We start from the raw sequence: 19081 nt of genomic DNA on the forward strand, positions 1-19081 counted from the left end.
GGACACTGCTATGAGGTAGAGGTAGAATCGAAGGCAGTGTAAGAAGTGGGTGTGATAAGAAGAAGGTAGATCAGAATTTAACGCCTGGTCGATAACGAGGTCATCAGAGACGAATCAGAAGTTACAAACCAGACGCGAATGGTACAGGAAGCATACCACGGTCCGTGAATTGAGGACCACTTCAGAATGTGAATCCAGTGTCTTATCTGTAAGAAGTCACAGAGAGAAGGGAAGTGCCTATTTCAGAGCACGCAGAGAGTAGCAACATCCTAATCAAATCCAAAACGAGAATTCAGCTTTCTTCAACGTCAAAATAATGTGTTTTAGTAAGTTATTAAAATGATTTGTTATATCCTGGAAATCCACCGTCGATCCAAAACTTTCTCCGAATTAACATCGACAATTTTAATAATACAAATGCAGCACTGTGATAAAATAATCTTTGCGGCAAAATTTATTTTGTTAATCTGACGGGTGTTAGAAACGTTCTGCCGTTGTTTGCGTTCCAGAGAAAATAAGTTCAAATGGTTCAAATGGCTCTAAGCACTATGGGACTTAACATCTGAGGTCATCAGTCCCCTAGACTTAGAAGTAATTAAACCTAACTAACCTAACAACATCACACACATCCATGCCCGAGGCAGGATTCGAACCTGCGTCCGTAACAGCAGGGCGATTCCGAACTGAAGCGCCTAGAACCGCTCGGTCATAACGGCCGGCAGAGAAAATAAATAATACTTATTCTCTGTAAAAGACAATGCACCAGAAGGCAAAATGGTGTCTGTTGTGCTAATCTGGTATTTGGACAGCTACGGACCGTGCGTACGCAGTCGGGCGTTCGTCGATGGAGCAGCCACCAGAGCCTGCCTGCAGAGCTAAAGGCGAGCGGTCAGCGTTTTACTGTCACAGCCGCACTTCCGGCAAGTCGCCTTTTGCGAGGCATGCTGTCGCGTGCACATAACTTGGACAGGTAGCTGAAAGGTCAGAAGAGACGTAAACAGGCGTTCCGACCTTAAATGTCACGGTACAACACAGACGCCCCATGACTGCCGCATTGTTCTCTCTCGCCAGTGAAGAAACATGGCGCTCAGACAATCATTACTCACTCAGCAAGGTGCAATCGCGGGGAAAATCATCTCGTAGTTTTTTTTTTTATTCTCTAAATTTACATTTACACTCTGCAAGTCATTGTATGGCGTGCTGCAGAGTATACAAGGTGTACCAAAAGTTATTAACCTTCCCCCCCCCCCCTCCCTCCGGCCCGCATCTCGTGGTCGTGCGGTAGCGTTCTCGCTTCCCACGCCCGGGTTCCCGGGTTCGATTCCCGGCGGGGTCAGGGATTTTCTCTGCCTCGTGATGGCTGGGTGTTGTGTGCTGTCCTTAGGTTAGTTAGGTTTAAGTAGTTCTAAGTTCTAGGGGACTTATGACTACAGCAGTTGAGTCCCATAGTGCTCAGAACCATTTGAACCCCCTCCCTCCCCACGTGTTCCCTATCCTAATGCACTCACGTATGGCCAGCGGGAACAAATATTGTACAGGGGTTGCACAAAAATACGGAAACACCAAAAACTCAACATATTACCATGCCTAATACCCGTTGGTATTCAAAACAGCTTCCAGTAGTCTCGGAATGGCTACTATATGGTTTTCAAAATAACGTTATACCATTATTCTTGCAAAAAGGGGCAAGTTCAGGTAACGACGATGGAGGAGGGCAATGATCACGCACACCTCTCTCAAATCGTTCAAATGGCTCTGAGCACTATGTGACTTAACAGCTGAGGTCATCAGTCCCCTGGAACGTAGAACTACTTAAACCTAACTAACCTAAGGACATCACACACATCCATGACCGAGGCAGGATTCGAACCCGCGACCGTTGCGGTCGTGCGGTTCCAGATTGAAGAGCCTAGAACCGCTCGGCCACTCCGGCCGGCCACCCTTCTCTCCAAAGTAGACACAAAGGCTAAATAATGTTGAGATCTGGTGACTATGGTGGTCAGGGGAGATGCGACACTTCATCCTCGTGCCCACAAAACCAGTCCTTGACGACGCGAGCTGCGTGAACAGGAGCTCAGTCGTCTTGAAACACAGCATCACATTTGGGAAACAAACCTTGTATCATGCGATGGGCCTGACCAACCAAGATGGTCACATTACCCCTGGCAGTAATGCGACCTTTCAGAGAAGCCACGGGGCCCGTGGAATACCACGGTATGCCTCCCCAGATCATCAACCAGCCCGCGCTATGTTCACTCACGGGACGTAAACTCGGGCAGAAGTTGAAAGCAGTGTGAAACTAGACTCACCAGACCAAATTGGACTCTCCTCCATTGCCCCATAGTCACGTTTCATGGCTTCGGCACCAAGGTCTCCTGTTACGTGCGTTGCATCACTGACGAGTGGTTTTGGAATACCAACCCACTCAGCAATTCCTTGCTTATGAAGTTCCCTTCGAGTTCTTTTGGTATTGACAGTGTTCTCGAGTTGTGACATTCAGTTCTGCAGCGTCTTTTGCAGTTGTCGTCCTCTCATTTTTCGTCACAATCAAAATCAAATGTGTGTGAAATCTTATGGGACTTAACTGCTAAGGTCATCAGTCCCTAAGCTTACACACTACTTAACTTAAATTATCCTAAGGACAAACACACACACACAGCCATGCCCGAGGGAGGACTCGAACCTCCGCCGGGACCAGCCGCGCAATCCATGACTGCAGCGCCTTAGACCGCTCGTCTAATCCCGCGCGGCTGTCACGATCACTCAACACACATTTTTGTACGCGTTATGGTTTAGCGGATGATGTTTTTCCGCTTTCCCTGTACGTCGTATAAATCTTCAAATGGTTCAAATGGCTCTGACCACTATGGGACTTAGCATCTGAGGTCATTAGTCCCCTAGAACTTAGAACTACTTAAACCTAACCAACCTAAGGACAGCACACACATCCATGCCCCAGTCAGGATTCGAACCTGCGACCGTAGCAGTCACGCGGTTCCAGACTGAAGCGGCTAGAACCGCACGGCCACACCGGCCGGCTTATTATAAATCTTTGATACGGTGCTTCTTGACACAAACACTTGTGGCTCCCTTGATTGCAGGACCACCCACCATACGAGCACCACCATTTTGTCCACGTTCGATTTCACTTAACTTCGACGTAATGTATTCACAACTACACAGAACCTGTTCTGACCACGACGGACACTTGAAACGTGTTCAGTACATCGAACAGGTGCTGCTGGTGGCCAAACACAACAGCGCAACTTGCAGGCTAGGCTAGCATTTGCTTTTATGTTCAAGCACGCACTTGTCGCGATGTTTCCGCATTTTTGTTCAACCCCTATAAGATGATGATGAGAATGAAGGCCATACTCTTTGATAGAGCGTAGGGGAATGATGCGGGAGACCCGCCCGGCCGTACTAGGCAAGGTCCTAGTGGAGGTGGTTTGCCATTGCCTTCCTCCGACCGTAATGGGGATGAATGATGGTGATGAAGACGACACAACAACACCCAGTCTTCTCCAGGCAGGTGAAAATCCCTGACCCCGCCGGGAATCGAATCGGGGATCCCATGCTCGGGAAGCGAGAACGCTACCGCGAGACCACGAGCTGCGGACTCCCCTATAAGAAGACCTCCGTATACGAACAAATGTCTCTAGTTTTACCACTGTCCTGATTACTCGAGGTACATGCTGGAGGAATTAATATGTGTCCTGACCCATAATGGGAAACGGGGTATCGAATTTTTAAGAGCAATAATCTCTGTGAAGCGCAGTGTCTTTCTTCGTCTTCCACTAGAGCTGGTAGAACATTTGTTTGACTCTCTCCGCAAAAAAACCACCACGAATCGTTTACCTCTTCCGTTAATCTAACTTTTTAAGGGTCTCACATTTAAGAACAACACCCAAGAACGGGTCGATCGACGACTTTTTAGGCGATCTGCTTCGTAGACACATCATACTTCGTTAGATTCATTCCGTTAAATGTTTGTTAAACGTTGTCTCCGCGGCTATATTAATGAGATCCTTCGACTAAAATCAGTGCGGACTGATACTCACAGATACTCAGCGGTTAGCCGCGCGGGATTAGCCGAGCAGTCTAAGGCGCTGCAGTCATGGACTGTGCGGCTGGTCCCGGCGGAGGTTCGAGTCCTCCCTAGGGCATGGGTGTGTGTTTGTCCTTAGGATAGTTTAGGTTAAGTAGTGTGTAAGCTTAGGAACTGATGACCTTAGCAGTTAAGTCCCATAAGATTTCACATACATTTGAACATACTCGACTGTTCTTACTGATTTAAGTGGTTGATTACGAATATTGTAATCAGATGCTCCTGAGGCTTTTCGTTTGTCTGTATACATTACATACGTATTCGTATACTTGCTTGGCCTCTAGCTGCTGATCCGCCGCAGTCTCTGCACGTTGTAACAATTTTCTGACAACGTTCCCTTCCTGTGCACGACTGTGTGAGAAACTTCAGCCACAGCTGGTGTCGTCCTCGCGATCGGCCAAGTGCTGCCAGCTGAAGTAAGACCAGTACCATCGTAAACTGCTATACTATTTCCTCGTATCTGAAACTGGACAAGTCCTTTCTAGAAATCAATAAGAATCTCGCGAGTACAGATAATGTGAAATCTAGTTTGCTCTATTCGTAAACAAGAGCCACAAGACAGACAGCGGAGCTGAGGTTGATTTCATATTTCTTTATCTTCTGAAAGCCTACCCAGGCAGGAAACGCCAGAAAGCAGTAATAGCCTTGTGCATTTATATACAGTCTACGGTGCATGGTATTCAGTAACATTAAGCAAACTGTTTATCACACACTTTTGCGTCTCTTATGCCGTATATTTACTAATCAACCATTGTTTTGCAGCTATATTTTTGCAGGCAAAAGTCCGCTATTTATCAGGACTTACCCACGGAAAGAATAGAAATAATGCAAGTCAGGGAGGCTACATCTGTATCAGCACCAGCTTTTACAGACAAGATTCGATGTTACCAAGGAATATTTGATGAAAATGAATGCTACCCACCCTGACCCGAAAATGAGATGACAGGTTTCAATCCAAGCTACACAGGCACACAAACACAGCGACTGTTACTAAATTATAAGTAAAGAAATTGGTTTTTAGGAGAATGTCTCCAAAACTGACAACGATATTAATTACTGGGTGCTCTCAGATTCATATGTTGGGAATCAAAATTGCTGTCTTTCGAATGGTAACGATCGCTTTTTGTGATTTGGGCGCACTTGGGACACTGGTTGGTCATGAGTCACACGGATAATCTAGAGCGTACTGTACTACCGCTGAGCTGGCGCCAGCTGGGGGCGAAGCGCCGGCTTCCGCCGTGTGCAGCCCGAGCCGCCGGAAAGAGATTCGTCGCGCTGGTCGCGCAATTACTTGCAGTAATTACACGGCTCGCTTTCTCCTCTCGCCTCTGGGGCGGCGAAAAACGCCGGAAGATCTCTACGAGTTGGTAGGAGCTCATTTGCGTGTACATACTGCTCACTGCGTTAACTGCAGTTTTCGCGATTGTATTGTATCAGGGTATATTTCATTCGAAAGCAAACAAAAAGCATATATATGGTCTAGAAAAACGCAAATTTGTGTCATGGTTGCAAACAGGCATGCATTTCATGAACACTTGTCGTTGAGACGTCGCAGCTACACTTCTGGCACATTCGGTAATAATCTCATTCCTATGAGGAGTGAAATTGGCAAGGGTTCATAACTTATATCAGTACACACTTTATAGTTTATTAACATAAACCTAAGTTCTCTATGAAGCTGCAAATCTTTCTTTAACATGTGGCTGTAATTACAACAATGACGTTAAAGCGGCTATTACGGAGTACTGGAAGGTGCGCATAATCACGTTGGAATTGGTTCTGTTCCGTCTCTAAACCAGACGGCTTCTTAACGTCATCTTCAGGCGATAGACCATTCGTCAGTATAAAGCCCTTTAATCACACACAAAGTTTTTATGTTTTACCAATAACCGTTTCCAGTCCCTCAACAGCATTTGTTTCTGCTGTATATTACGCGTCCCACTGACAGAGAGCGTTGTCATCGTCGCAATCGTTTTAGAGCGTAAGAGGCAACCAACTACATATTTTTATCGTCAGAATGTCTGGACTGAAGGCTGTGGAAATTTGGTGAAAGAAGAAAGAAAGTTTTTGAAAAAGGTTATCTATTTGCACTACTGCAATTTCCGGCGTACGGCCATTATCAACGGATATACTGCAAAACATAACAAACTAAGAACAGAGTGGTAATATTGACCAAAACAAGGAAAAACTGTCACGGAAATATGGTTTCCAAACGTGCATATTTTAAGAGCTAAGAGCACGTGTTCATCTTCGATACTGTGAAACTCATCTCTTCTACTCCAAGCTCTTTGCTTTCCATTTTCTTGGCAGAAGGTAGTATGGACCAAAACAAGGAAAAAAATCCAGTTAACATCGACTCTAAAATTCGCCTCTTAAGACATACGAACGCTTGTTCAGTAGAAGAGATGTGTTTCACTGTAACGAAGATGAACAGGTGCTTATAGCTCTTAATGCATGCAATCCAGAGCCCAAATTTACCAGACAGTTTTTTGTTATTTTTACACCGTACTACTTCTCCCCAAAATATGAAAAACAAAGAGTTTTCAGTAGAAGAGATGAGTGTCGTGGTAATGAAGACGAACAAGTGGTCACAGCTCTTCCGGTACACATTTTAGAGACCATGTTTACTACACTTATTTCTTACTCTGCTCCATACTACCACATATTAAAGTTTGTTCGACGAGTTCTGGTTCGTCCTATATGAAATGGTACTAACATCATACCATGCTTAAGGCAATTATATTACAAAAAAAAGGAAGAATTGACAGCCTTATGCTCACATTCGGGAGGACGACAGTTCAAACCCTCGTCCGGCAATCCTCATTCACGTTTCCTGTGATTTCCCTAAATCGCTTCAGGCAAATGCCGGTATGGTTCCTTTGAAAGGGGACGTCCGGCTTCCTTCCTCGCCCTAACTCGATGGGACCGGTGACCTCGCTGTTTCGTACCCTCCCCCAAAATCAACCAACCAACCCATGTCACGTGAATGATCTCCAAGAAAAGTACGGTCACAAGGGGTTTCACCCACACCCATTTCCTAGCTGTGGACAATCAAGGAGTATTTCTCTTATAAACTTTGGATGAATTCCTGTTGGTAATAAATCCTTTCAAAACCTATAATATTGTGAAGCTAAACAAAACTGTTCCGCAGATAAAGTGTATACGGCGTTGCTCAACACGTGACGAAACTCATGAAAATTTTTTTTATTAGTGTACCAGGTCGAGATCAAAATGGCTCTGAGCACTATGGGACTTAACATCTAAGGTCATCAGTCCCCTAGAACTTAGAACTACTTAAACCTAACTAACCTAAGGACAGCACACACATCCATGCCCGAGGCAGGATTCGAACCTGCGACCGTAGCGGTCGCGCGGTTCCAGACTGAAGCGCCTAGAACCGTTCGGCCACACAGGCTGGCAGGTCGAGATCTTTGCAACACATCATCTATGTCTCTCTGAAGTGACTGAGGGTAAACACGTTCCTAAGGGTCTCTTTGGTCCTGCGTAGCATGTCTGGAATGCCGAAAGTGTGTCACCGCTAGAGAGCCAGTCGGCCTCGGCAAGTGCGTGGCGCTGGCGCAGAGCGGGTGCCATCTGGATGACACCGGCCACCGCGGGGCACGAACCCGTTACCTCCCGCTAGCGCGCCCACTGCCCAAAGCCCACTGGCACGTCGCCCAGGCCGAGCGCCCAGTTTTTCCGGCCGCTCTAACTGCCTCCTCTGTGCAGTTATTTCCGCGGCCCTAGTTGCCCACTCTAACCGCAGAAACTAGTTGCGTGCTTACTGACGCGCAGCGCGGTATGTACGAGCTTAAACAGTTCTTGTAGCGCGCTACACAGAAATGTTGTTGGCAGCTTCGTAACTGACACGCCCCAACATGGACCTCAACTGTTAAGGAAGTGCCGGGTAGTCCAAAAGTAACAGAAAAACGAAATATCGCTAATTAGGAAAGTGTTGTCAGTATTGCGAAGCTGGTTTTACTGAAAAATCGGAAAAGAATTGTCAGCTTTAGGGGAAGTGCCCCTTCAGCGGTCCAGGAGATGCTGACCATCATTGTTTAAACTGAGTAGCTTACTGGAAAGTAATGGGGATTGACTGTTCATCCTGTGCATCTGAAAGACAAACTTTTTGCTTCGTGGATACGTATTTCCCCCATCTGTGATTTGCATTACTCCACGCCACAAACTGCTGGTTAAAGGGAAATGAAATGTTCCTATGGCATTATTGGCTGGGTTGATCCCATCTGGGGTTGATCGGCCTCCTGGAGCTGGTCTTTCTGTTTGACACCACTTCGGCGAATTGCGCGTCTTTGTGATGAGGATGAGGTGAAACGATAGGACAACACAAAAACCCAGTCTTCGAGCGAAGAAAGTCTCCTACCCGGTCGGCAATCGAACTCGGGACCCCTCTAACCAATAGACCACGAGCTGCAGGCCTGGTTAAAGTTAAGCGCAAATTTCGCTGAAAAAGTATGGAAATGAATGCTTGTATTATTAATTAAAATTTTGTATCTTTCTCTGCAATTCAGCGAAAACTCCATCCCGCATCATTGAATACAATGGTAATCATTGATTTCACATTCTTCTCTGACAATTTGATGATTTTGTAATGAGATGCAGTCTTCATTTGTCGTCCGTAGTTACTTTATAATTATTGAAGGTTTTTTAAATCCTTCTTTGCAACTACAAGAAAAGTACTATTTTGTCACTAAACGGGTTTCGTTTTATTGGAATAAAATATCATCATTGGTGGTATTTCAAATCGGATTTCCGCTCACATCACGAAATGCCGTCTCCTTGCATGATTCTGGCCTAATCCCACATTGCTTTGTAGATTTATGCATTTCGTGTTAACAAACGCGTTGCGTTGTAGCTTCAGTACTGTCTGTATGCATCCTTATCGAAAAAGGTAATACCGCAAAGAGACTATGCATGCTTTGGCGGTCACGTTGTATTAGATACGATTCTGCAGCTGTAGTCCGTGATAGAGATTAGACCTTTGACCGGAAAAATCGTTTTAAACGAAAAAGCACGAAATATTATTACGGTGAAGTGTTCTAAAATCATCTACAAGCAGATTTCTATGGATATCTAGCCGAAATAAAATACGGTAACTGTCACAGTACAATAATTTCCGAGATACTACGAATATTTAAAAAATTATAAATGAAGAAAGTATGCCGACAGAATCTTAACATCAATACTGGTAATGAAGAACGTGTGTCAAATTAGTACTACAGCTTCTGCAGTGCGAAGACAGTACTTAGGAAGCCTAATACTATGCCGCCACTGGCACACTAACCTTACAGCAGCCGCCCCGTATTACAGCATTTTACTTTCTAAGAGCGGGTATTCATCACGCCAAGAGAAGGGTACCACATCACTTTTTACATCAGCATTGCCAGTCACCACGTTTCGAAACATCCTTAAGTTGATATGCGGCTGAAGAGGAAGGGACCAGGTAAGTGACTTTCGTAACTCGTTCGTTAGCCTCTGTACATAATGGTTTCGTAAGCCAGAGCGCTTAACGCCTATGAAAGGAAGGATGGCTTTTTTTCTTCAGTGAAGTGAGGAAACTATTATTGCATCAGTTGCTACACGACCACATTTGTAAGAGTACACCCATCTGTATCAAATATATATGTTAAGAATCCTTTCCCTCTGAGCAGACACATGGCACTCTGTTTCATAGTAAAACATTCAGTCGACTACCGAATACCTCCTCAAAAGTCATTCCATCGTTATAGAAGACTTTACGAAGAACGGACAGACACCCATTAGATCAAACATTGAATGAAACGTGGTAATTTGTATAAGGAAGGCAATTATCGGTATGAAGATAATGTTTATTAAAAGTAAACAAATACTTTGATTGCTGCCACGAGCTATTTTTTGTATTTTCTTTTTCAATCGGGTTAAACTAACAGGATTACACACACACACACACACAGACACACACACACACACACACACACACACACACACACACAGAGGAACTTACACCGCAGCGAGACGGTATTTCCTGTCATATTTGAGAAACTACTACAGTGAAACTCTTACCGGATTTAAAAGAGAAACAGAAGTGTATTCAGACTGACTTCTGTAGAAATTCATAAGAATCTACAGTGAGGAGAGCTGAATGGTGATTAATTAACTCTCGGTGGAACAGTAGTAGGGTAGCGTCAAGGTAATGCAGTAGGCTCGTCTTCGCCATTAGAAACCAGCAGTATAACCATGAAGCATCATGACACATCCGAAATGCCAAGGTACATCTCTACAGGAAGCGTGAGCAACTCCAAGGCTGTTTTATACGTCGTAAATCTAATGACACAGATAATTATGCGTATGAACTGAAATAAGGAAAGGCTTGCGAATCCACAGTCGTGTTTCAAACTGTAAGTGTGTCAAAAATATTCATTGTATATCAGCCGCCATTGGAATTAGACTTTCTACCATGGAAACGAACAGATTCAATTCGTGAGAACTTCCACAGACGTGGTTGTGACCAATATTTTAAGAAGGACACGCGCTCATGTCGTTGTAAGTATTAGGATTAGTAGATTGCGAAAAATCAAAGAAGTATGACAGAACGCTAAATACCGTCATACCTTTGTCATGGGCACAACAGCTATGTGGTATAAAAATGTATTATTCTTACTGCCGTGTGGATGTATGACGGGTAGCGTACGACATTTTAAGATAACTTTTCGGCCTATTTACTTTTACAATTTTAAACGCCATTAAAATCTACAAGCTGCGAAAGAGCAATCTTCCATCTTCACACACCGTCTCAAGGGTCAGACCTCATCGAATATAAGCGCATGCGTTGATTCCCTATGTCTACCCGAGTCCAGTAACAATACGTACCGCTGAGCAAGGACACTACGCTGTATGGGTTTGAAGGGGATATTGTCCGAAAAGAACACAACCAAGGGAGGTAAACGTAGATCGTTCTGCGCGTTTTTTTATTTGTTTAAATTATGAGCAGATTTAACGAATCCTTCGATCAATGAAAATTAAAACATTGCCGGACGGTGATCGACCCTGAAGCCTTATGCTCACCAGAAAGTCTGAACCTTGTAAGACTAGGATTACTTAGTAGGCGACAACTTGGAGGACATTGGGACCACGTAGAACAGTAGATAGTCAATGTAGAAGAGGAACTGTAAATCCAGATGCAGAGGCTCAGCAACACCGTAAGGAAATGAGCTGTATTCTTCAGATACATCCTTTGAGTATACTTGCGCAGAATGACACATCAGTTTATGACGCTTATTATGGAAAAGAGAGTCAGAATATGCTTCATCGAAGAAGTACTACAGGATCTGGAAAAAATGGGAATACAGAAAACAGGCATTGTAAAACGATGCCTTACAAGTAAAATAAAAAAAAAAGTCGCTGTATCTTTCTAAGACAGATTTACACCCAGTACGAAAACATTATGAACAGAAGAACGAAAAAGATTGTAATATATGAGAATGAGAGAATAAAGACCAGTAGAAAAAAATGTTCACTCAATTGACACTGTGCTCAATGGCAAAAAGAAACAGAAGAATAGAAAGAGATTTGTACCTTTTTTTCTTAGAGGGACTGTGATTTTTGTGATGAAGTATTCTGTGTCTGCATATGTCTAAAAATGGAAGCTTTCTCGTTCGAAATTTTTCATTCGGATTTTAAGGCAATTAAAATTTTGAGGATGACTTGAAATATTCTCTTAAATCGTTAACTTAGAACCACCTCCTCGCATACATCTAGCTCAAGATAAAGTCAAAGCTTTTAGGACATCCCGAACACCTATCTAACGTGATCAAAAAGTTTTTTCACCAAATACAGTTACACAATTGTCCCCATCCAAAACGTGAATTACCTGAATACTGCGGTACTAGGAGAACTCTAGACTCGGCGGCCTACTTTATTGACACACTTTCGTCCGCCGATTTCGGAGGTAACCGATCTCGCTTCCGCAAGGACGGGCCGTGGGTGTGAATTACCGTAGCACCGCGTAGCGCCGAGTTCACACAACCCAGCCGCCCGGTGACACAGTTCTGCGGCCGGCTCGCGTAATCACGCCGCGTGCACGCCTACCCTGATCACTGGCGACGTTCCTCTTCGCCTGGAGTTCTGCTGGAAACATTTCAAGGCGACAACGGCGGTAGAGGAGTATTCATGGTTGCCACACGTATTTAAATATTCCAGGCTGTTAAGACGCGATCGTAAGCATTTCTTGAAGAAACCCAACCTTTCGTCTCCATCTGCAGAGAATTTCTTCAAGATTTGGGGGAGGGGGGAGGAGGGGGGGCGGCACTGTTGCTTACGTGAAGGTCCTATATACACATAGACTGGGTACTGAGTTAAATTTTCCTTTACGTGTGGTCCCGCGAAGAGAATGTGATATCACATGTTTTCAAACCACGAGCACGATACGTAATGGTGTTTATTTAATAAACTGATTTAATAGCCCAAATTTGAAATTTATATTGTTAAAATTTGGATATGGTTTTGTTATCCTTTAAAGTTAGATTAGCTTAGGAACATTCTTGTATGTAATATGTCGTTCACAGTCATAATATTTTGGTTTCCTATTTTTTTTTTTTCAATGCATTTTGTAGCTACAACTCGAATTTCAAGGACTACATTAAAGTTATTTGGGGTTACATCTGATTCAGTTTATGACCTAGTAATAAATGAGCGATACAGTTGTTTTACACTATCTCTACATCTATGTGATTACTCTGCAATTTACGCTTCAGTATTTGGCAGAGTGTTCATCCAAGCACTTTCAGACTACTTCTCTACTGCTCCACAGCCGAACAGCAAGTGGGAAAAATTAACATCTACCTCAGATGAGATAAACGCAATAAACAACGTATTATTAACAGATTCCTTTATTTGGCCACGAAAAGTTCATTTTTTGTATCGATGAAAACTTCCACATTTACACTTACACTTCAAATTATGTAGAGTGTTTATGGGTGTAATACATCATAAAAATGACAGATTGTGATTCTAGGGTGTACTACACAAGCAAGAGTCATATTACTGTCGTTTATATATCACACGGAATAAAAAACAAGAAAATAATTCAAAGCAGTGGCAATCAAAATTATTCTTACATTTACTGCACATGATTTGGCTTCCTTGTTATGAGTATATAGCACGATTCTGGAGAGGGGGGGGGGGGGGCAGGAGCAGGTATAGCATGAGGTGGGACATAGTGGGTGAGAGCGAAATAGAGCTCAGGAAGAGCGTGGAAGTCATGAAGAGGAGGGAGGTTATTCACATATGTAAGGGACAAGTGAAATGTCCTTATTCATTTTTCTGATAAACTGCGGCAGATGTAGCTCCTGAACACGTCAGCGTGTTCCTTGAAAATAGAGTTGTAGCCTCGAAACGCGTTGGACTAAAACAGGAAAATAACATACTGTAACTAAATACGGTGTATTATTAACAAAAATATTGCTTTGAGAACGGAGTTTTTCGCTGCTACACTCTTGACGAATAAATGCTTCGCGGACTTCATTCATATTTGTCTGTCCCAAGTTTTCGAATACCTTCTACGTCGTCGCCGGTAAGGAGATATTTTAGCAGGCCGTTAGTTGCTTCAGTTAGTCGGTTTGTGTCATGGAGACGTCACTGAGTCAAGGGACTTCTATATGCTATTACGTCGATGTCTTTGAAGGGAGGGCACTTTCAGCGATGCTGATTTCGCTAGATGGTGGATGAGTCAACTGATTTCTCTATTGCCTTTCAGCGCCGAGTGCCAGTTTCTAAGCACAACTGTAGGTGTAGTCACTGTCTCGATTAAAGTTACTGTTACACTTTCTGATTTCGAAGGCTTTTTTGATGACAGAATCGCAGTAGGTACACTGCCGAAAAAATGCAACACCCTCAGGGACAAGGTCATTTTATTGACAAGAGAGGTGACGGGTAATTCATCTTTGCAGGAGAATATAATGACAAATTCAGAACAAATGAAACACACAGGACACAATAATGGGTGTCCAAATAGTCGCATCAGTACACAGTACAAGTGCCCCCTTCGTTTTGGCGGTAACGGAGGCGTGTAATCTCGCATGCAGACGTTGTTAGTTCCGAATAGAATCCTTCGACAGACTCTCCGAAGCTTCTTGGGCCTTTTCTTGCAATTCAATAATGGATCTCGCAGGCCCTGCAGAACTAGGAAGTTCCCGCTTCACCAAGTCCTATACGTGTTCTGCTGGTGAAAGATCTGGCGATCCTGGTGCCCAGGCAGTCGTTGTACATCACCAAGGGATACGTTGCGCCGCAGCAGCCGTACGTGGACGTGCATGGTCCAGCTGAAAAAAGCACATCACCTTCCTGTCGGGGAAATGGCAGTATCAGGATGAAAACAGCCTGTGCAACGTAGCGGGCACTGATTACTTTACCATTAAGAAACACCAACTGTTACCGTGAGATGTAATTGGTGCCCCCCCCCCCCCCCACACACACACCTTGAAACCTCGCTGGGGTGAGACCTTTGTATCGTACTCGAGTGTACTCCGCAATAGGCAGCTCACCAGATGTGCGCCATACACATGTACGTCCATCACTCGCATACAGACATGATTTATCACTGAAGACAACCGAGCGCCGTTCCTCTGTCCAGTCAACTTTCTCACGACACCATAGTAGCCGTACTTGGCGATGTCGTGATGTCATTGGCAGCCTGGCGAGAGGCACACGGGATCTCAAAGCTGTTACGTGCAGACAATTCCCAATGCTGCGTGATGACACAAGAGGTGCGACATGTGTCCGGATTTCGTTCCTGGATGATGTTCGGTCGGCCACCGTTGCTACTACAGTGCGTCAACCTTGACGTGCGTCTGTAGTGCGCGGACTTCCAGAACCCCGTCTACTGATGTGGGAACGATCCACAGGTCACTGATAACAGCGACACACCACTGAATCATTGTGCCCAGCATGTGCAGAAATCCGCCTGTACATTCACCCAGCTTGTTGCAGCCCCATAATGCGACCTTGTTCAAATGACTGCAGTATGCAATCGTCGATGGGGCATGGTAATTCCCTAGAATGAATTTTACAAACACTATTCACCTCTAAACTAAGTGCAGTTACAGCCTGCAGAGTGGAAAAAAAAGTGGTTGAAATTGCTCTGAGCACTATGGGACTTAACATCTGAGGTCAACAGTCCCCTAGAACTTAGAACTACTCTAACGTAACTAATCTAAGGATATCACACACTTCCATGCCCGAGGCAGGATTCGAACCTGCGACCCTAGCAGTCGCGCGGTTCCGGACTGAAGCGCCTAAAGCCGCTCGGCCACCGCGGCCGGCGCAGAGTGGAAACGGAGGGTGTATAGACAGGCCTGTTGAGCAGCAACTGATCGCCGATGGCAGTGACATTTGAATCGTAACATTACAACCTCTCAGTACGCACATAATGTACGTGGTGCCACTGAACACAGTCCTCGAGGCTGTTGCATCTTTTTCTGGCAGTATGGATGCATGGCATAATATTTCCATTTCTTGAAGCATGTTGTTGTTGTTGTGGTCTTCAGTCCAGAGACTGTTTTGATGCAGCTCTCCATGCTACTCTATCCTGTGCAAGCTTCTTCATCTCCCAATACCTACTGCAACCTACATCCTTCTGGATCTGCTTAGTGTATTGATCTCTTGGTCTCCCTCTACGATTTTTACCCTCCACGCTGCCCTTCAATACTAAATTGATGATCCCTTGATGCCTCAGAATATTTCCTACCAACCGATCCCTTCTTCTAGTCAAGTTGTGCAACAAATTTCTCTTCTCTCCAATTCTGTTCAATACCTCCTCATTAGTTATGTGATCTACCCATCTAATATTCAGTGTTCTTCTGTAGCACGACGTTTCGAAAGCTTCTAGTCTCTTCTTGTCTAAACTATTTATCGTCCACGTTTCACTTCCATACATGGCTACACACCATACAAATACTTTCAGAATCGTCTTCCTGACACTTAAATGTATACTCGATGTTAACAAATTTCTCTTCTTCAGAAACGCTTTCCTTGCCATTGCCAGTCTACATTTTACATCCTCTCTGCTTCGATCATCATCAGTTATTTTGGTCTCCAAATAGCAAAACTCCTTTACTACTTTAAGCCTCTCATTTTCTAATCTAATTCCCACAGCATCACCAGATTTAATTTGACTACATTCCATTATGCTCGTTTTGCTTTTGTTGATGTTCATCTTATATTCTCCTTTCAAGACACTGTCCAATTTACAAAAATCTTGCAACTATGGTAGTACTTACAGTGGTTAGTCAACACAAACTATCTCAGCACGCTGCACAGAACACCAGCGCCACATTAAATATCGCGATTTCGACAGACCTCTTGTTAGCGAACAGAGCCTCTTGAATAAAGACAGGATTATGTTTGATGAAACGGAAATGTTACCCTATCCACCTATCTACTGCGACTCTGTCATTACAGAAGTCATTGAAATCGGAATGTGTAACAATAACTTTAACCGGTACACTGGCCACAACCTTTGCGGTGCCCGGAAACATTCGCTTGATGTGTGTCCTCCACCAACTAACGATATCAGTACGGCTACCAAAGTTCTTCAGTCATAATGGCATCGACGTAATCTCTGGTAGGAAACAGAAGTTCCACGATGCCGTGACGTCTCCATGACGTAATTCGTCCAACTTCAGCTCCTATCGTTTATTGGAATATCTGCTGGCGATGAAGTGGAAAGCTCGAGACTGACAAATGTGACGCGACAAGAACTCAATGAAGGGTTTATTAAAAAATATCTCTAAGCTATGAATTAAATTCGCGGACAGCTTTTGACGATATGACTGTCAATAAGGTCTTTTAGGTTAATCGAAACTTTTTTTCTTAAGTACTTGTAATGTGACTACTATCGATGTCTTACGCTGTTCGAATTACGTGTCACAAATATTTAGTAGTATTTACGCATTAATCGTGAAAGCCCCCTTAACGTATTGCTGCCACGTATTTTGTAATTTGCAGTTTGTGTCGTAGAGAGTGATGATGACAGTAAGCGCCGGACGCCAAACAGGATACTGTAGAAGCAGCAGCAGCAGCGGCGGCGGCAGCAGGTAGGTACTCACCGCAGAAGGGGATGCCCTCGGGCTGCCAGGCGCCGGCCTCGCTGCAGACGCGCCGCGCCGGGCCGAGCAGCTCGAAGCCGCGCTCGCACGAGTAGGTGGCGACGGTGCCCGCGCTCAGCGCCGCGTCCGAGAAGAAGACGGACGAGTGCGCCGGCGCGCCGGGGAACCGGCAGCCCGCCCCTGCACACGACACACACTCTCACCAGGGGATGCTGGGCTGCGCTTGCCGTGGCGTATCACGTCCACCACACAGGACGAAGCCGTAGTTGCTTCGACATCGATAGCGAATAAATTAAAAGGCAACAAACACAGGTGAGAGGAGCAAAACTAGAAAGAGAAGAGCCTTTATTATACACGGCAACAACAACACCCTCCACGTCAATTCCACTGCTGTACACACATGTCTGTTTTACTGAATAAGCTAAGTCCACTGACTTTGTGGACCACGATACAGGATGTGTCAAAAAGAATCATTCCATTTTTTTTTTTAAAAATCGTAACTTTTATCTGAGTGAACAACGTACTGTTGGAAAGAGCGAACTCTCGAGTTTTACAGGGCAGCAGTGTGCGCTCACTACAGTTCTAGTTTTTGGTGCCGGGACAACAGAAAGCGTTTTGAAATTACAATGAAATGAAAACCCTCAGCTGCTTACAGGCGTTGGCATACGTCAACGGGGACAGATGAAAATGTGTGCCCCGACCGGGACTCGAACCCGGGATCACCTGCTTACATGGCAGATGCTCTATCCATCTTTTTTTTGTTTTTTGTTGATCTCATTTCGTTCTATTTTGTTCATTGTATACGATCGGCGCGGACGTCTCATGACACCCTTTCAGGTTGTTCGTTGATCCGCTCACTCAGTTTTTTTTTTTTTTTATTACAGAGGGTAGTGAAACCCTCTGACCGAACACGCTGAGCTACCATGCCGGCATATTTAAAACTCTACCCCTGTGCTGTTTTTTTTCCTCTTATTTCGTTCGTTGTTGATCGATGTATCTGGTCGTTGCGGACGTCACATGACATCCGTTCAAGTTCGTTTGTTGATCCTTCCACTCAGTTTTTTTTTTTTTTTTTATTACAGAGGCCAAACAGCTGTCTGACCGAACACAATGAGCTACCGTGCCGGCATCCATCTGAGCCACCGAGGACACAGAGGACGGTGCGACTGCAGGGACTTATCTCTGGCACGCATACCGCGAAACCCACATTCTCAACGTATTGTCCCGCACTACATTCGTAGTGGCCCCGCCCATTATACTCATTACTCGCCGCGCGTTGCCGATTCCCGTAAGAGTTCGGGCACTGTTTGTGCATCTGCACAGAAGAAGAAGATCGTCAAGTGGCCGGCGAGCCTTAACTATATATATACTAAGATGGTATGTTCTTTCGGACATGTCCGAAAGAGCAGGTACCATATTAGTATATATATAGAAAGCGTATTGTGTATTACGTTTTGCGCTTTGCAGGTCAGTATAACTCTTCAGCGTAACATTCGTACTAGGTAAGGTGTGCATCTTCCTATAGCACAGAGCGTTAGATGATGGCATTAACAATTCCGAGGAACAGGTTGTTTCTGTAAAGGCAAATCATTCGTCATAGTTTCATAAGGAGTCCGCAGAAATCCGTTCGCCGTGCAGCTCGACAACTCAACATTCCCCCGATGTCCGTCTAGAGTGTGTTGCGTCGACGTTTATACATACAAAATTCAGCTACTGTAAGCTCTTCGTGAAGGTGACAAACAACAACGTGTGGTATTCTGTAATTTCGTTCTTGGCAACATGGAGGATAACAGTTCTGTTCCACTCTTAGTATTTAGTGACGAGGCAACATTCCATTTAAATGGAAAGGTGAACCGTCATAATGTGAGAATAT

General features: G+C 44.5%; 1 protein-coding gene across 1 annotated transcript in view; it reads right to left on the reverse strand.

The window, feature by feature from the left end:
• Nucleotides 1-17287, reverse strand: part of LOC124545382 — a 184938-nt gene extending 167651 nt beyond the window's left edge. The window contains exon 1 of the mRNA XM_047124295.1: nucleotides 17209-17287. The gene's annotated coding sequence lies outside the window, so the exon portion shown is untranslated. The remainder of the gene's footprint in view (nucleotides 1-17208) is intronic.
• Nucleotides 17288-19081: the final 1794 nt, after the last annotated feature.

Source organism: Schistocerca americana, chromosome 1 (genome assembly GCF_021461395.2).
Source record: "Schistocerca americana isolate TAMUIC-IGC-003095 chromosome 1, iqSchAmer2.1, whole genome shotgun sequence".
Classification (NCBI taxonomy): Eukaryota; Metazoa; Arthropoda; class Insecta; order Orthoptera; family Acrididae; genus Schistocerca; species Schistocerca americana.